Source organism: Centruroides sculpturatus, unplaced genomic scaffold, assembly GCF_000671375.1.
Source record: "Centruroides sculpturatus isolate CEXI.00-Female unplaced genomic scaffold, Cexi_2.0 scaffold981, whole genome shotgun sequence".
In the NCBI taxonomy this organism is placed as follows: Eukaryota; Metazoa; Arthropoda; class Arachnida; order Scorpiones; family Buthidae; genus Centruroides; species Centruroides sculpturatus.
In genome coordinates, this window is record NW_019385906.1 from 154099 (window position 1) to 172150 (window position 18052).

At 35.0% G+C, this 18052-nt stretch overlaps 1 protein-coding gene across 1 annotated transcript in view; it reads left to right on the plus strand.

The window, feature by feature from the left end:
- Window positions 1-2856: 2856 nt before the first annotated feature.
- Window positions 2857-18052, plus strand: part of LOC111612507 (fibrillin-1-like) — a 150121-nt gene continuing 134925 nt past the window's right edge. Inside the window, exons 1-2 of the mRNA XM_023353737.1 lie at window positions 2857-2995; window positions 6441-6578. The gene's annotated coding sequence lies outside the window, so the exon portion shown is untranslated. The remainder of the gene's footprint in view (window positions 2996-6440; window positions 6579-18052) is intronic.

Consider the following 18052-nt stretch of genomic DNA (forward strand, 5'->3'; position numbering starts at 1 on the left):
CAAAGGCAGTTTTTCGCCAAATGCACTAAAAACACAAAGAACAGTGATATGTTGTTTGAATTGCTTGCCTCCAGCGCATGTCGATCTTACTCAGCTTATTTTCACTTCTGCATTTTTCGTGCAAATTATTTCTCTTTTTCTTAAAGCAAAGGTCCCTATATTGCATCTAGGCCAGGAGCTAGGTTGCGAAATCATTTCATCTCTCTTTTCCATGGCAAAATTTTGGGACAGTTTGACTGTCGGCTTTGTCTTTCTAAGATCAAACTCTTTTGTAATTTCATCTTATTGTTAATTTTATGTTTGAAATTGACGACTCATTAGTGCTAAACTTTTCAGGAATTTAAGAAACTAACAATTTCATATTTTTGTTTTAAATGCAAATCATGTCTTATCCTTTTGCTTGCCGTTTTTACCTTCTTAAATAAAGAACAAAAATGCAGTTTTTACCACACGGTATAGAAAGCACAGACGTATAATTCATTTGATTAGACGAGGGGAGACAGGAAGGGGGGAGTTTGTTGTCAAAAATTGCGAACAGGTAAACTAAATTTTCATAGGCTGTGCACAGCCTATGTAAATAAATTTGTAGTAAGAAAATCTTGCTACTATGAAACTTGCTATTAGCCAAACTACTTTACATTGAAACGTATATAATTTTATGGTGTATTAGATTTTCTTGCTTTTAAGTAAATCTAACTATTAAGGAACTTTCTAATAGACGAGTTCTACTGTATTTACACATATAATACCTTGCAACTCACATGCAATAATAAGACATTAACCCATATGAATAAAAACGAAGAAAATGCTACTAAGCATTTCCTTCGTTTTTATTATACGCATAAGATAGATAAAAGCAAATGCTTCGAGCAAAAGATAGAAGCAAAAGCATTTCCTCTGTTTGGAATGAATAATGATTACCTTATACTTTTGAGCAAATGCTTTTGGTGACCGAGTAAAAGGTTCTCGACATGCAAATTATGACACGTATAATCCCGTTCCCATGTTCTATTTTTGCCTGGGCGAAGCAATGGGTACTGGGGTATCATTTTCACTTTCTTGTCCGAGTTTTAAAAAATAATTTCCACGTTAAAATTTCGTGATTTTGGTGTCAAAATGCTCAGTATAACCTTGTTCTTTGTTGGAAATACATTTTATAATATATAATCCATTTTGAGAAAGGATATATTAAAAAAAAAAGTGTCGACTTTCTCCAATTTGACGCTTAATAACAATAAAGCATTTTGACATTTTTAAGTACTGTTTCCTGAAATATGAAAACACAGAGTTGCTTGATATTTTTCCAGACTTTGGCAAATTTCGATTGAAATACAGAAAAGTTATAGGAATTCTAAGAAAAAAAAGTTTCCATTCCCACTAGATGGCGTTACGTTACGTAGCTCTAATAACAGGAATACTTATTTTAAACGCTTAATTAAAACAATATTTCGCTTAAACGAGACAGTAGCAAAAAAAAATTCAGCAATTTTTTATGTATTTTAAAGATCTTCCGAAGATATGTCAACTCTATGTATACTAATTCAGTTATCTCCAAACATTTTTGATCGTGTAGCTCTAAGAAAATAAGTATAAGTTGTACCCCCCAGTAAAATATTCCTATAACATATCAAAAATTGCTAAATTCCTTTTTTCAGCTGCTGATCTAAAATTGCTGAATTCCTATAATATAATATAATATAATATAAGAAATACAACTAATATATATTATATTATATATGGTAACTTAACGTATCCCCAAGTAACACTTTGGTCCACGTGAAAATCACAGCACTAATTCCGTGTAAGCCTAACAATTAGCAGAGAAAAACCAATTTTTTCTTTCGCTCAGGCGATCCGCTTTTTACCGCAGGGAATCAGCATAATAGAACATAGTAGTTTCACACAAAAATCACGTCTGAGGCAGACCTAAATATGAACTATTGACCATGCTCTAAATTAAACCAGCTGAACTACTTCCACTATTCCCGTCATAAATTTTCAATTTTTATGTAATTATTTCATACGCATGTTTTTTTATCGTGTCAAGCAACTAACGAACGTTATGTTTCAGATGCAGTTCCCTATTTTTCAAGAAAAAAAAAAATCTAAAACCGGCTGTTTTTAACGAGCGACTTAAATTTAACCAAGACTTTTCTTAAATAAATGCCAACTGATTTGATTATATTATTCTTTTATTTTTTATTTTTTCGTTTACTTTAATTTAATTTCTTTGTTACAGTTCTGCTATTTATGTGTACGTTTCAGCATATTTTTTTCTTTTCTCAACAATAAATAAGTTATAATCTTTCATTTGTGACATAAAGGTGCGATAAAGTGAAAGTAAATTTTAACGATACTAGAGTAACGATTATTATTTTATAAACTTATTGTTAAGCTTAACATTGATGAAAATTCAACGCGAAGCAGATCAATAGCGATATACTAATAGACTAAATTAATTACATAAGATATAATAATATACTACACTAATAATGGATTTTTTTATACTTTTCGGTTATTCGACTTTTCAATTATTTGACCGACCCCAGTCCCCAATTTAGTCAGATAATCGAAACTCTACTGTACTACGAAAATTCTCATATTTGGAATGTTTTTATATAGAGAAATATTAAATGTAAAATCTTTCTATTGCTAATTGTGTTTCCTGATAAATTAATTCGAGATTTCTATATCTAAGCTGGTTTCATCGTAGATTGAAACTTTACTTATATTTGTTGGCGTTATATTAAGTAACTAATAACGAAACGGCGTAATAAAAAAAACAGTAAATGTTAGAATTTTACTATAGTTAATTTTGAGTTGCAATTATTAATAAAATTTTTGTGTTATTATTAAGCTGTTGCATGTGATGAGGAATTCGAAAAAACTTGCAAAGAAAATGGCGGAAAAGATTGTGTTATAGATAATGGAAAACAAAAGTGTAACTGTGAAAAAATAACGGAACAGTTTGACCATGACGAGAACAAGTGTATAGGTAAGTGCGTCTTTTAGATTACAATTAAATAGAAAAAAATAATTTCATTTACGATAACCATATATGATTGACGAGTTGACACTACTTCGTAAGAAATGCCGAGTAGTAATGGCTGTTCGTGTGTTTTGCCATAAAACATTACCAATTCAATGCGATAGATAGTACGTATTTAAGGTAAGATGCTAACTTGACCTTATATTCTGTCAGTTCATACGTGAGTATCAAATATATGTTCGTGGCTCATATCATGAAAATTCAGAAGACATTTTTGCTGCCGGGAAAGCGTAAAAATGTAATGTTCATCAAGCTTACGTATTGGCTTCTGGCCTAAGGAATTCACCACAACATTTAACGAGTATCTTCACTTAGACTCGAACAGGTTTGTCTAACTATTCTAGTTGATTCAATATGCATTTTGCACAATGCCGTTTCTCTTCTGTTTAAAACATCTGCCTTCCAAGTCACAATTTCCTCGAAGACTATACAGTACAAATAGATTAAAATATACATTAAAGTACAATGTTCTGTTAACTTGTAGAAAAACCTATAAAAGAAATGTGAAACGTCTATTTGAAGTTGCATATTAAATAAAATAGGACAGCTAAAATTGTTTCTTGTTGTCCATTCAAAAGCGTTCTTCGCAAGGGTTTAGTATACAAGGCAATTCACAAGATTGATAAACATATAAGTTGTAAAGTATGAAGACAAGCAAACTTATTAAATTCCAATCTATATTTTGATAGTTAAATGTTATCCTATTAGCGAAAAACCCTCGTCACATATTAAAAAATAGATCAGGTGTGTAATGATGATCATTAAGTAGCATTGATTTTTTAGTGTTTGTTAGGAAAGATTTGTTTGGTAAAAATCAAAAACGAAACATCGCAACACGTAGAAAGTATCATAGCACGTGCTTCTACGCCATTTGCCACTAATTCAACCAGATCAAGCGATTTCATGCGATATTGACGCTTGTCTGAGTTTGACGTCAATTACGTGAAATGATACTTTATTTCATTAATCACAAAATGATAATTTTGGCGTTAACATTTATATATACGAATTATTTGTACACGTATACATTTTTAAATGGGTAGTACGAACGAGCACAATAGTAATGAAACAAGAATGTGAACAAAAATGTCCAACTTACATTTTGTTCATAATGAACTGAAATTTTAGAATTGAAGTCTCGATACACACACAATAATAACGTAGTTCTCGGCGTTGTGCGTTATGCTGTTTTTTGCACTGACTGAACGCATGAAATGTATTCCACGCTATCTCTGCTAACTGTGTTATTATTACGAAAGTTAGTCGGCCTGTATTTATTAAGAATTCGAACGTCTTTTACGATATGCAAAATTAATAATGTTAATCATATTTCTTGCTTAGTAAGTTCTGTTTTCTGTTAGTAAAATTTTTGTGCGATTTGATCTAATATATTAATAAACATTTAGATAATTATTAATTTTGTTATAATTATGAAAGATTTATTCATTGAACTGACTTACCATAAAAGTCTGCGAAAGAAAAAGTTTAACTAATGTCAGAAGTTCGTATCTATACTTTTATTAGAGTTATTTTTTACTGTTTTAAACCATATTGTTACATAAATGAATCGTAGTTCATAACTAATTATATATTTTGTTAAAATATTCATCAAATAATTCGTGAAAGTGAAAATAAAAACTTTTGCAACAAAACGAAAAAGTTACAATGAAATTGTTTGTTGTTATTCTTCCATCATGTCAGTGAAATCGTTCGTATCGACTGGACAAACGCATTCTTTTAACTAAAAACGAATACAAACCACCTACAGCTGTAAAACCAAAATCAACGGTTGAGAAAGTTTCGTTCGAAACAAAGAGGCTTGTTACCAGAAATGCAGGAAAACGCGGCCAGTTTCTGTCATACGTTCACTAAGAATATCTATGAACAACGTACCAAAAAATGAGGTTTTACGTTCTCACACTTTATTGCGAAATCTCTATTTAATTTGTTATATGCAGGGCTGTGGAGTCGCNTTTTTTTTATTAAAGATAAGTTAACAAAGTTGTTTCAAACACTTATTCGGTTTTACGGTTTCTCGTATCGCGTCACAGTATTGTTTCCATGGCAAAAGTTATTGACACGCCGCGACTAAGTAATTTACAATCCATTGCAATTACGGCTCTCTTCCGGGTTTAATTTTATTTTCGTCTTTTATTATTATTATTATTTTTTTTTCATTAACACCGTTTTGACCACGAACATGCGGTAGCACTGCCATTTTGGATCAATAAATTACAATAACCACTTTAAGTAAACTGAATTTTGTTTAACAAGTATTGATGAATTTAAGGATGTTTAGTATTAAGTAAATTTAGCATTTCACGTAGATTTTTCAAACGAAAAGCTTATTTGTTTACAGGTGAAACGTTAACAAAATTTTAATATATTAGTTAAAATAATATAAAGTATTTGCTCAGATACATTGAAAAGAATAATTGCAAGGCTTTTTACAAATAGGTCGAAACTTCTACTTCAGTATTATCTTCGGTTTGAAGAGACGAAATAAATTGCTTGAACGAACAATCGTCGAAATTTAAACAATAACATTTCTGACGAATGAAAATAAAAATTATGTTTAGATATTGTAAAAAATTATAAAACGCATACAGGTTCCGGTGATACTTTTCGAGTACTATTAGTGTTTTTATCGTATCAGATTCGTATAACCGTTGTCATGACATTACAGTAGAGCCTCGATTATCCGACTCCGATTAACCGACACTTCGGTTAACCGATTGTCAGAGTCGGCAAATTTCAAATGTCCGCTAGTGATGTGGCGCTACAATATTTGGCTATGTCTCGGCTACTTTAATAATATTTTTTAATGTTTTAGCCGCAACACTGATTCGACCATGAAAGGAAGCCAGTACGAGGCTTATTTTTCTAATTTTTTACGATACTATAGCGACGATTATTTTATAAACTTATTGTTAAGCTTCACATCGATGAAAATTTAATGCGAAGTAGATCAATAGCGATATACTAATATATTAATTACATGAGATATAATAATATACTACACTAATAATGAATTTTTTATACTTTTCGGTTATTCGACTTTTCAATTATTTGACCGACTCCAGTCCCCAATTTAGTCAGATAATCGAGGCTCTACTGTACTACGAAAATTCTCATATTTGGAATGTTTTTATATAGAGAAATATTAAATGTAAAATCTTTCTATTGCTAATTGAGTTTCCTGATGAATAAATTCGAGATTTCTATATCTAAGCTGGTTTCATCGTAGATTGAAACTTTACTTATATTTGTTGGCGTTATATTAAGTAACTAATAACGAAACGGCGTAATAAAAAAAACAGTAAATGTTAAAATTTTACTATAGTTAATTTTGAGTTGCAATTATTAATAAAATTTTTGTGTTATTATTAAGCTGTTGCATGTGATGAGGAATTCGAAAAAACTTGCAAAGAAAATGGCGGAAAAGATTGTGTTATAGATAATGGAAAACAAAAGTGTAACTGTGAAAAAATAACGGAACAGTTTGACCATGACGAGAACAAGTGTATAGGTAAGTGCGTCTTTTAGATTACAATTAAATAGAAAAAAATAATTTCATTTACGATAACCATATATGATTGACGAGTTGACACTACTTCGTAAAAAATGCCGAGTAGTAATGGCTGTTCGTGTGTTTTGCCATAAAACATTACCAATTCAATGCGATAGATAGTACGTATTTAAGGTAAGATGCTAACTTGACCTTATATTCTGTCAGTTCATACGTGAGTATCAAATATATGTTCGTGGCTCATATCATGAGAATTCAGAAGACATTTTTGCTGCCGGGAAAGCGTAAAAATGTAATGTTCATCAAGCTTACGTATTAGCTTCTGGCCTAAGGAATTCACCACAACATTTAACGAATATCTTCACTTGGACTCGAACAGGTTTGTCTAACTATTCTAGTTGATTCAATATGCATTTTGAACAATGCCATTTCTCTTCTGTTTAAAACATCTGCTTCTCAAGTCACAATTTCCTCGAAGACTATACAGTACAAATAGATTAAAATATACATTAATGTACAATGTTCTGTTAACTTGTAGAAAAACCTATAAAAGAAATGTGAAACGTCTATTCGAAGTTGCATATTAAATAAAATAGGACAGCTAAAATTGATTCTTGTTGTCCGTTCAAAAGCGTTCTTCGCAAGAGTTTAGTATACAAGGCAATTCACAAGATTGATAAACATATAAGTTGTAAAGTATGAAGACAAGCAAACTTATTAAATTCCAATCTATATTTTGATAGTTGAATGTTATTCTATTAGCGAAAAACCCTCGTCACATATTAAAAAATAGATCACGTGTGTAATGATGATCATTAAGTAGCATTGATTTTTTAGTGTTTGTTAGGAAAGATTTGTTTGGTAAAAATCAAAAACGAAACATCGCAACACGTAGAAAGTATGATAGCACGTGCTTCTACGCCATTTGCCACTAATTCAACCAGATCAAGCGATTTCATGCGATATTGACGCTTGTCTGAGTTTGACGTCAATTACGTGAAATGATACTTTATTTCATTAATCACAAAATGATAATTTTGGCGTTAACATTTATATATACGAATTATTTGTACACGTATACATTTTTAAATGGGTAGTACGAACGAGCACAATAGTAATGAAACAAGAATGTGAACAAAAATGTCCAACTTACATNAGCGATTTTTATGAGTAAATTTGTTGGTTTTTTTTCTTCTTTTAAGTTAACCTTAAGTTTTATAAAATCGTTTTGGTTTCGAAACATAAACGGTAGATGAAAATGAATAGAAATATTCGAATCTCAGCATTCTTAAGTCCTGGCCCTCACATCGCTGCGGTCTTTCTAAAATCGAGCTTGTTGTGGACGAGCATGCTGGATTTTTTTTTATTAAAGATAAGTTAACAAAGTTGTTTCAAACACTTTTTCGGTTTTACGGTTTCTCGTATCGCGTCACAGTATTGTTTCCATGGCGGAAGTTATTGACACGCCGCGACTAAGTAATTTACAATCCATTGCAATTACGGCTCTTTTTTGGGTTTAATTTTTTTTTTCTGATTGCCTGTACTGTCTGAATGTGATAGCGATTTTGACACTTTTTTAATTAATTAAATTTGTTCTTTGAGCAGACTAATGACTTACACTTTCCAATACAGTCTGCTCAAAGAACAAATGTTGTATCACTGTCTTTATCACTGAACCAGCCTTCTACTTTAGACAAATTTTTATTAATATCACGTGTCTTATCGTGTGTCTTATGATGTTTTTTTATTTTTTCGACTGTTGACAATGAAAAATTAAAACTAAATCATTGACATTTATTATTTTAATATCATAAATATGTGATTTATGATATTAAGAATTTATAAGTTTTTAATAAAAAAAAATCTTGCAGACCAAATAAATAAGTAGACAAAAATTTCACAGAAATTTGTGATGAATAAAAATAAATAATTATTATCTTATTAAGAAAATAATTATTTGAATTAATTAATTGAATAAAAAGTGGTAATAAATAATAGAATACATATTGCGGTCCTAATCACCAAATATCTATGAAAGTAAATAACTTGCTACTACGAAAACAGTTCATACACTGTAATGTAATTATTGTAACATAGAGACCCAATGTGTCGTATACGACACGTTGAAATGTTAGCTCATCTCATAAAATATTGTTATTAATATAGTTTTTACAAAATACTCTTATATAATCTTAGAAGCTTCCTCAACAAGAATATGTATAAATTGTAAAATTATAATCAATAGAAATAGAGAAAATTGAATACTGACATCAAGCATTCATACTTATGATCACTTTTAAAAACATATGCTGAGACAATCACTTATATTTTCCTTTGTTTCTGTCACAGTGGAATAAAATGCATGTGGTCTAATAAGCTTCACTAAACTCTAATGAAAAAATGTATAACTAACATAATTGTTTAGCAAGCAAAAAAGCAGAGCTGCTTCTCATTATTTGAAAGGAAAATTGCGTGTCATGTACTACACAAGGCATCCCTTGTGTAGTACAAAAATAAAATACAAGTGGATACAGGTTGAAAATTGAAAGAGGGGCTTTCTGGTACCACTTGTAGGTATAACCAAGAAGGTAGGAAAGAACGGAAGGTAGGAGAAGAGTTGCGAAGAGTAGGGGATGAAATTGGGGCAGGAGAAGGTGGGAGATCATGGCGCCTGCATCGCATTTATTTAGAAAAATAAAATACAAAACAGATACATTAAACAGTGTAACGGTAAAACAACACAATTGTTCGCGCGACAATGTTATCCTTATGTAGCAAGGTATGTACAATATATATATAAAAACCGACATTAAGAGTTGTACAGAATAGGATTGAAGTGACGAGGAGAGCATAGACCTCAACAAGAGCGCGCGGTGGCAATAATACAAATAATGCCGTATACCGAGAGGAAAGTTCCACAAACAGTAGAGTGAGGAGTTGATTGGGTTAAGCTCGCTCAAACAGAGCAAAGAGTCGTGTACCGCTGATGCACACACTTGAAGATGGAAGGAAACCTGTTGCGGCATAGTTCATTGCGATGTAGATGGTTCGTCGTTGTCAATTGTGTGAGGGTTGCGCTGAAAACAGGGCGCTGCCGTTGATGTGAGATATATTTTGAGACTATTGTAGATATCCTTGTTTTCGAGCAGAGTTTCAGGAGAACAAGGCCAGTTGAAGCTTGCATACAGAACACATCCGATGAGATTGTTTCTTTGGTGATCGAAGAGGCTGCAGTCCAAAAGTTAATGATTACTCTCTTGTATTGTAGTATCGTCACAGTGACAGACACCAGATTCCCTTAGGCCAGTGTTTCTCAACGGGGGCGATATCGCCCCCATGTGAGCGTTTCTCCATGTTGAGGGGGCGATTAGTAACAATTTTATGGGCGATAGAGTAAAACATTATATTAAGAATAATTAGATATTTTATTCGTTATATCGTACAATTATTAAACAAATAACATTATACTAGTCACTAGTCTATTCAATGCAGTACGGATTTGGCGTTAGCCTTGGCTTTCGGCATCGGAATTTTGAAGTGAAGGAGCGATACTACGTAACGGTTTTATTGAAGGGGACGATACTACGTAAAGGGGAAGCCAATTCGTTAGAAATTGAGAAACACTGCCTTAGGCGGAAACGATTGAGGTATGCATTGAAGTTGCCGTGACCCGTAACTAACTGGGTCATAACAAAGGAAGACGTGAAGTGCTTCCACTCTAGACGACATGAGATATTGGGGATGTAGTTGTGGGTCACCCGTCCGGTGTCCTCGCAGTCCCATTCACTTTGCCATTCTTGTAGGGCAAGATGGCGGTTCCATTGTTTGATTTTCGAGTATGGGATTCTGTTGTAGGTCGAAGGGAGCGAAGAGGTAGCAGCAGTCTTCGCCAGATGGTCGGCAGCTTCGTTCCCAGAGAACCCAGAGTGCCTACGCACCCAATTGAAGGAAATGTTAGAAAGTTCAGACTATGTACGAAAAATTTTTTTAATTTTTGAGTCTATCTAATAATCCATTAACACAACCACAGAAGTACCCGTAACATTGTTGAAGAAAAACTTCAATAAAAACAAATAATGAATAAGTAAAAAACTCACAATATTAAAAATGATCAAAACGTCAGTTTTTTATTTGAGGTTCTGACGTCTTTTACATTAAAAACAACAGGTGTTCTCACACTACCATCAAGTAGTTATTCAATTTTATCAGGTTCAAGCCCCCTGGTGGTTGATACGAGTCATCCTTACATTTGCATATAGACAATTTCATGGTGAACTCATTGGAAGAATATATCCTGAGTTCACCATGAAATTGTCTATATGCAAATGTAAGGATGACTCGCAGTCCGGTAGGCTCTACAAATACGAAGAGCAGCCACTCTTTGGGCTTTAAGGAGTTTGTGTTGTATGTGAACTTTGGTGATGGCATCGGGCCAGATGGGGGATGCGTAAAGAAGGATAGGTTCTATAGCCCCTAGGTAGATATTCTTGGCTGCATTATAGCCTATGCCCCAGTTATCACGAGCAATGCTGATGAGTGCGTTCGATCCCTTAGTTGCTTTGGCAACCACCATATTTACGTGGCTGGTCCACTGGAGCTGTTGATCAAGTTTCATGCTAAGGTAAGTTAGTTTTTTTACCCGGGAGATGTGGACACAGGTCAATTTCGATACAAGGGGTCCTTTGAAGTGGGGTATTCTTTGAATAGGTGATGAATGAGCACTTCGAATACAGTAGATCCCCCTATAAGACGGTAGATACGTTCCGTTCTTTATGAATCAATTTTGTAGGAATCATAGTTTACGGACTACGGCTGTTTGAAAGGTTTTCTTTCATAAAATTAATCGATTCTAGACTAATTCGACTCAACATTTCCAAAATACGTATATTTTTTTGAAAATAATCCGTATAAACTACGTTATAAACAAAAAATTGTAGGATTGCTTACCGAGTGTGTACCGTTCGACTACGCCCGTTGCTAAAGCTTGGTTTCGTCGCGGAACAGCGCATCAAACCGCGGCCGCGATTTCTGATATTATTTTTCTGCGAAAACTTCGTTGACCTTTGGAGACATCATTAATATAAATAATTTTTATGGCCGTTAAATAAGAAATGTTTCTTTCACAAGAAATGTATAAAATTACAGTACTAAACAGACGATAGGTCGCCTAACTCGCCGTAGCGTGACGCTAGACGGCGAAAAATATATATTTAATTATAATAAAGTTACAATAAATTAAGTTAATATATAATTATATATACAGTACCTAATTTATATATAATTAATATATAATTATATGTACAGTACCTAATTTATATATAATTATATGAACAGACGATACTAAACTCAATTTATCCGCCTAAACGTCCGTAGCGTGGCGCTACGGACGGCGGGAAAGTAGTTCGGCTGCCCGATGACGTTTTACGTATTATAGGAGTTATTTTTACCGTTGTTTACGGATACTGCCACAATTTTTATAGGAATCATAACTATAGGAAACGGTTTTATAGGGGGGATCTACTGTAGTTAATAGGAAGCTTACTGCTCGAACTCCAGTTCGAGATCTTGGCTAGCAGGTCAGTGATCAAGATTGGGAGTCTATCGCTGTTTTTGTCCGAGACCACGGCCACAGTGTCATCAGCATAGCCTTGTAAGAAGTAGTTATTAATCGTGTTGTTGTTGTTTATGCTTGCGAGGTGATCACTGTGGCCAATTGTCCAAAGTCCGGGCCCGGCGATAGAACCCTGTTGGCAACCCTTGCTAACCTCATGGATATAGCTGATATTATTGTGAAAGAGTCCTGCTTTCCTTTCACTGATGAAACTCCTTATGAGGCAGAAAAGGTTCTTCTTTCCACTGATGAAACTCCTTATGAGGCAGAAAATGAGGCTATTCTTCGGCAACTCCAAATTCATCACAATGGGCAGTGATGAATTTGGAGTTGCCGAAGAATAGCCGGCCACCAGAGGTTATCGAACGCACCACGGAAGTCAATGGAAACAAGTAGCGTATGCCTGCCATCCTCTTTGGCACGTTTGATGTAATCAGTAATTGTAGATAAAGCAGTAATCGTTGATTTCCCTGGTGTAAAGCCATGTTGGTGGGGGCTGAGGGCATTTTCCCTCCTCAGGAAGTTGAGAATCCCGGAAATAAGAACCCAGTACCTTACCCATGATTGGCAACAGATTTATTGGTCTGTAGTCTTTGGCATAGTGCGTAGCGTCATTAGGCCGCTTGTTAATAAATTTTATGAAAGCTATTTTCCAGTCTCTGAGGAATTACCCCAAGGCCAGGTAATGATTGTAAAGAGTGGTGAAGGTGGTAGGAATGGCAGAAAAGGCTTCTTTGACTATGCTGCCGGTGACCTGGTCTATCCCAGGTGCCTTTTTGATATTTATGAGGCTGATGGCGTGGTTAATGTCCCTGTAGGTGAAGAAGGAATCGTCTGTCTGATTGGACGGCTGGGATGAGTTATTACGAGTCTTCCGATGAGTATCCAAGTCTTCTGCAGGGTTGTCCAGTGGGAAGTGGTATTCAAATAGCTGTTTGAGAGTATTATCCAGAGATCTGGTGTATTCATCCTCTGATATTTTGACAGGTGAAGGAATGTCTACTTTCTGCCTCCTTTTGAAGGCAATGTAATACGGTTCACACCAGGGACCGTTGAATCGGCTACAGAATTGCCTCCAGGCATAGTGACGCTTTTTATTAATTAAGGATTTATATTCATTGAATTTTGATATATAATTGGCTCACTGTCCCACCAAGGAGCGTTCGTCCTCAAGTTAGTTTTTTTTTGCTAGTGAAATGATAATTTTTTATGAGTAGATTTGTGAGATTCTCGATGCAGTTGTCTATGTCGTTCTTGTCAATGCTGGTAGTAGATAGAATAGGGTTCCAGTTGTTTTGGATCAGTTGTCGGTAAGCAGGCCAGTTGGTATGATGGTAGGAGGTGGTAGAGTGGATGGCATCTGTATCTGCTTGGATCACGATCTTAATATACCGGTGATTACTTGCACTCGGCTCTATCATAGTGAAGCAATAGGAGACCCTATGAGCCATATGGATGTTAGCAAGGATAACGTCTATCTAGCTGTCACCCCTTGAAGAGTGATAAGTTGAAAGGGAACTAGAATTGCAAGAAGTGATATAGAAAGCAGCTATAAACTCCCGCATGCGAAAGCCCCTACAATCCTCAATAGGGCTATGCCAGAGGTAGGACTTTACGTTAGTATCGCCACAAATCAGCCACGGCTTGTCGGCGACTGTCCTACTAATCGTGTCAAGATCTTCGAGCATAGGGTTGATGTCCTCAAATGGCAAGCAGTAGATGGAGGAAACAATGAAGTTGCCATTAGAAAAATTGACCGTGCAAGTGGTGACATATTTGGTTGAAAGGTGGGGCATGTACTGGACCATCAAATGCGGGTTTCTCACTAAGATGGCAGCTTTGCTGTTTTGCATCATGCCCTTGGGAGGAAAAGTCCTCCAGCTGCCAAAACTTGTAAGCTCCCTTTTGAATAGGTATGGTTCTTGGATCAGAATCAGGTCAGAGCTCCAGTCCTCAGCGGTTTTGATTAATAACGAAGAAGGGGCCTTTCCTCTCTGCAGGTTGATCTGTAATAAATTAGGCGAGCCCCTGTACTGATTTATGATGATGTTTGAGGTTAGATTGGAGTCTTAGGTGGTGCTGGTTGAATTCTGGGTAAGTGAGTTCCTCGTGGTATTCGTAAGATGTTCATAATCCATAATTGGTCTGCCTAATTGTCTGAGCTTTCATTTTTAATGTTATGGGGCATTGAGGATTGAAGGCATTGTGGTCCGTAGCGTATCTGTTGCTCATTGGGATGTCTTTATTTACCGTTCTGCAGTTAATACAGGAAGGCGTTTGGTCGCGTTTCTGACAGCTTCCGTAACTATGTCCCTTTGAACAGTGGCTACATCTTTGCCTGTTTGGGCAGATGGTAGAGATGTGGTTATACCCACAACACTGGTAGCACCGTACCAGTGGGATGTAGTCGTTGACAAGGATGTTCGCCCATTAGATGGACACATACTTTGTTCTTACTAATACATCTTTTATTTTGGGTGACATGGACAAAACGATATGTCCACAATTTTCTCTGGCATTCTTACAGTACAAAATAGTGCTTATATGTGTATAATCCATGAATTCATCTTTAGAAATTGTATAAAGAGCCTTATTTTGGTCATAAGTTATTGCAGTGATTTCTGACTTGTCAACTGAGATGGGGACATTATTTAACACCTTAAGCCCATAACCCGAGATATCTCGGGCAAGTTACATAACGTTACATAAAATGAGGTCCTTAAGGCCATTTTTGAAATTTTTTTTTTTTGAATTTTTGGAATGTTTTTTAGGTCCCGAAATTTTTTCAAAATTTTTTTCCCGCGCAAAAAAATTTTATCGCGATTTTAATGAGCCTATGTGAAGGCTCGATTAAGGCTTAATTGTTTTTTAATGGGAGTTTTTTATCAAAATTATTTCATGGTTTTTAAGTTGTAGCGCACGGATTTTCATTCAGTAAAGTTATTTAAAGTTAGTTTCTGATGTCAAAAACGACCTCCGATGGTTTTTTAATTTTTTTAATTAATATATTTTTATAAATATATAATTAATTAATTAGGGGGGGTCGGAAATCGCAATAAAATATTGAATTTTTTAAAAATATTTAAAAATTTCTGTGTCGCTTATAGTCACCCTACTTTAAACCCTTGTCCTCCCGAGACGTCTATGAGAATGTCCCGGGAAATCCGACTCCAGCTGTGTTCAAGGTCACCCAGCTGTGTAAACAATGACTCATCGGTGTTACATTTCACAGACAGGCGAAACAAAGGAAAATAAAATTTAAAGCTTTTTCTTCAAAATAAACGCATTTCTTTCGTTTTTTTTCTGTTTTAAGTATTTTTTACGTTTAATTGAAATCTATATAAAAAATGTCAATGTCTTTAAGGAGTTAAGACAACCCTTGGCCGCCACCCTTCCGAGATCTTGCTCTTTATTTTATCTGAAATCTCTAAAAGATTCTGAATTGCTTCCTCCAGAATTTGCGCCTCCTTATGGGTGTCGGTTCTTATACAGATGCTGTCACCTTTCACTTTTCTAACCGCTTCGACCTTAACCTTTAGATTTTGTGGCTTTATTTTTCTTTTAATTTCAGTTTCTATCTGTTGCATGTCAGTGGTGCTATCGCCTTCATCCGTCTTAGGATAGATTAGAATGGCAAAGCTTCCTCCTGCATCTTCGTTGTTAATTTTGTTCCTCAAGTTGTTTATTGTACAAGTAGTAGAGCTAGGCTTAGTATTAATTTTAGTAATGTCTGCATATAAAATGCTAGAGACCTGCAGTGCTACAGAAGAGGGGGGATGGGTGCCGAGAAACTGATGACCTGATCGACTTCAGAATGCCATGGAATCGACCAAGACAGGAGAATAAACGGGTGGCTCTGTTTCTTACCTCTTTGCAATCTTCAGTTCTTAGGTACGTGTTGTGTTTTTCTTGGAGAAGATCTATTATTCTTGTAAAATGTTGATTGGCTTCCTCCAAGATGCAGTCTTCAAGAGGATTCACAGACAAGCACAGTTGTGAATCCCCAACACTGGAAGGGGGGACTATTTGGCACGGAGTTGTCATGATTAGTATGAGCTATAGACCAACCAGACGAGTGTGAAGCGAATCCAGCCAACAGGGAACTGATAGAATGCACTGTAAAAAGTTCCTGATCGATGCACTAGATGTGACCCGCGACGATGCACAAGTGTTGACCACAATGATGACACTCGAAGCTGACACACTAGATGAGAACAGCGCAAACTGTGGGACCCAAATCACTCTGAAAAATAAACTAAAATTAACACACGGGGATCCCTTTTTACAGGATGGAGGTAGACAACCTCTCCGTTTGTCCTGACAGAAAGGGCTAACGAAAGCCCACAGCTAGTCCGAGAAATTAAGTCGATAGTTGATAGACACCAACAATTGCCACAGCGGCTGACTATATGAACAAAGGCAGAACCCAAGATTACCAAGCTATCTTGGCCGGTGAATCTACTGGCAAAGCTCAGGGACTGGGTCCCACAAAACAAAAAAATAGGTGAAAACAGACCAAACACTATCTTTCAAACAACACTAACGATGACAAAATGGCGGCCGATGTCCTCTGATTTCCCCACAGCCGAGGAAGCCAAGATGGCTGGCACAGAAACCACATTTATTAAAATTAAAATATGGTAAAAATGTTCGGCTTAGCTACCCTAAATCTAAATCACACTGCTAACCCTAGTAATGTAAGGTCTCTTTTTATGCGGATTATTTTTATGCGATTTTGAAGTTGTGCGGTTTGTATTTCATCCAAAAATTTCTTGGACAAACATACATATAGGCTTGTTTAGGAAGCCCGCCTATAGACAGTCTCCAAAAATCGTGGAACGCTCAAAGCTCACTCCATTTGTTTCCACTGACATATAACGTTTATGGATGTAAAAAACAGCTAAATCCACCTTAATTGCTTTAGTTCCTAGCAATTTTTGATATAAATGTAATTAAACATAAAAAAAATACTTAAAACTGGAAAAAAACGAAAGAAATGCGTTAATTTTGAAGAAAAAGCTTCAAAGTTTAACTTCCTTTGTCTCGCCCTTCTGTGAAATTTAACAAAGATGAGCCATTGTTTACACATCTGGATGACCTTTAACACAGCTGGAGTTGGATTTCCCGGGGCATTCTCATAGACGTCATGGGAGGACAAGGGTTTAAACTACAGTGGCTAGAAAATATAGTGTCGAAAGCGCTTATATTCCTCCATTATAACCGTTCGGTCCATACATCGAGGTTAGTGACGTCACAGACAAGGTGGCGCTGATGTCAATCGTAGTTTGGCTACGTGATATCCTTTCTTACAAGAACATCGAAAGCGATTAAATTTGTGCTTTTAAAGTGAATAAATCCTTAGGAAATGGCTGAACAGAAACTTTACTGACTCGTGTATTTCTAATTTATAGATATTACTCTACTGTAATTTTTAATTCTTTTATTTTTGTCGAAAAGGGTGAGAAATCTACATGCATATTAATCTGTAATTTTTTAAGAGAGATTTTTCAAATATAAAGTGTATATGCATGGGTACTTGGCAGTAGACTAATAATCGTTTATTTGTACATACTTAATTTTGTAATTTTATATTGGGACAATAAAGTAACATTCTGCCTTTATATTTTATATACTGTGTAGAATTTAATTGTAATTTTAATATTGCTTTATACTATGTCACATAATACTGTGAACAGTATACAGTATTATGTAACTGATGGCATTTGCTTAATAAATTCTATTTTAGGCCCTCACAGTGGAAGAGGTTCACAAAGCCATATAAAACTTACATTTTATTATTAAAAATATGATAAATTCTGTATTTTTTTAGTAAATATGAATAAACCTTGTTGTTAATAAGGTA